General features: G+C 48.3%; 1 pseudogene; it reads left to right on the forward strand.

The window, feature by feature from the left end:
* The first annotated feature begins 1,647 nt into the window (after positions 1–1,647).
* Positions 1,648–1,765, forward strand: LOC124596899 (annotated as a pseudogene).
* Positions 1,766–2,294: the final 529 nt, after the last annotated feature.

Genomic DNA, 2,294 nt, shown 5'->3' on the forward strand with positions numbered 1-2,294 from the left:
TGTGTGTGTGTGTGTGTGTGTGTGTGTGTGTGTGTGCGCCTCCGCTACCAGCCGATCTACCCGACTTTAGATTCAGCATTATTGCAACAATTACTGCAGACACACTGATCAAGCTCCGTAAGAACTCGCGTATCGACTCGATGTGGGACGAATGGTGCCTACATTGAGCACTTGTAAGAAAAACTGGTTGAGTTCTTCTTTCATTTGGTGCATTATTTAAACTTGTAAGCTGAATGTAATAAATGCTACAAAGTCTTAAAACCCGTATATCCATTTTGGAACACCCTGCACATATCTTTAAATGTGTCTGTGTTCCACGTGCGTTCGTCGTGGATTCGTTAAAAAGATGATGCTTTACGTTCGGTCGTACAGGCAGATGCTGCAACAACGAACAGCCGAAGAAAAATGGATTTTCGGGCTGCTAGTTCGTCTGGTGAACTGGACTGTAAAGAATCGTTCCTGGGTAGACACTTTGTGCGCGCCGGCCTCCAATTTTGGGACCCGAGCTGCCCTTCGGGTTTTCCCAGCTGTTAATGTGACGCGCGCACTAACGTGAAGCGGAGAGGTGACTTGCTCACAGCCGACAACTGTTATGGCGTCCCGCCCGTATTTAATCGGAGCTGCCGGCGACAGAACCAGTTCTTGTGGCAGCCGCGAACAAGCTATCGGAAACCAATGGCTGTAATTTAGTGTCGCTCGCCGCTGCAGCTGCCGCCTAAGCTATTGAGTGAAGCTATGAGTGGCGAGTGAGCGAGTCGCGCCCACACTGAACGAGGAGCTGACCAGGTGGTCTCTGGCAGTCTGCTCCCCGGTCTTCCCCTGTTAGGCGAGGAAGGGACACCGCTACTTGTGAGCTCGCAGACAAAGCCACTACCGAGCCTTTTAGGAGTTGCTGGAGATGGTGACTGACCCCAGTCTCATTTCGGTGAACAGACAGTTCAGATTTATTTTCACAGTCTGCACAGTAATCTCGCATGTAGTAATTGAATCTGTCACGCTAGTCGACGATAGTATCACATGATCATGGTAACAGCGTGGAGCAATGAAGGTATGTAAGACGGCAAGTAGAGTGACGTCGTGAACTGGCAGACCAACCGAAATCCAATAACAAATCAAAATCAGCGCCAGACAAGGTTCGAAGTTCGAGAGCAGAAATCCACAAGAGTAAGCCAAATAACAGAGGCGGGACGAGTAACAGGTTCTGTGTTTCGTACTGAATATTAGCTTTAGCCTTGCATTCTTCGGCTGAGATACGGTTAAGTTTTTCCTGACGTTTCACCGACACAAGTGGCTGGCGTTGTCAAACACTTCACCGACCATTGCTGGTGGCGGACTAGAGTCGAGTTCGCAGCTGTAGATTAAGAATACCTATCAACGCCAAAGTTAGAGGGTTTTTCCCCGATCACTGCTGCTGTGGTTCTCCACTTTTTTTCTGCTAAGGGAAATTGCTGCAGCACAGGAATTCAGGATATGTTTCTCTTGCCGCTACTGCCACAAAAGCGTTCTTTTCACGAGCGTTTGTGGCGAAATTCACGTCTACAATATACGACTCTGTTGGTTGAATAGGACTGACCATACGCTGCGTTTTCGCACAGCGAGGGCCCGCCGTATAAGAAATTATATTTATTTATGTATAAGAGTTTAATTGGCAATGGCCTTTCCGCAGTGGTTACGCCGGTTCCCGTGAGATCACCGCAGTTAAGCGCTGTCGGGCGTGGTCGGCACTTGGATGGGTGACCATCCAGGCCACCATGCGCTGTTGCCATTTTTTCGGGGTGCACTCAGCCTCGTGATGCCAATTGAGGAGCTACTCGACCGAATAGTAGCGGCTTCGGTCAAGAATACAATCATAACGACCGGGAGAGCGGTGTGCTGACCCCACGCCCCTCCTATCAGCATCCTCCACTGAGGATGACACGGCGGTCGGATGATCCCGGTAAGCCACTCATGGCCTGAAGACGGAGTGCTTTTTTTTCATAAGAGTTTAGTTATCACAACATTTGATATACTAGATGAATATCGAATTTGTTGCACGTTTACGTTTCCGTACCGTTAGCTGGACCGTCATGCATGTAATATAACTAAAACCGTCACTGGCTTCGGCTTCTCCAAACAACCATACAAAAAAGAAAGAAAAGGAAAGAAAAGAAAACCATACGATGAACCAGGAAGCAATAAGCCGAGTGGGACGGAATTCGGTAGACGTACACATCTCTAACAAATTATCAAAATTTCAGATCCCCGAGATGGATTAGTCAGGGTTGCGGAAGCACGAAGACAAACAGAACACTTCT

The sequence above is a fragment of the Schistocerca americana genome, chromosome 2 (assembly GCF_021461395.2).
Source record: "Schistocerca americana isolate TAMUIC-IGC-003095 chromosome 2, iqSchAmer2.1, whole genome shotgun sequence".
NCBI lineage: Eukaryota > Metazoa > Arthropoda > Insecta > Orthoptera > Acrididae > Schistocerca > Schistocerca americana.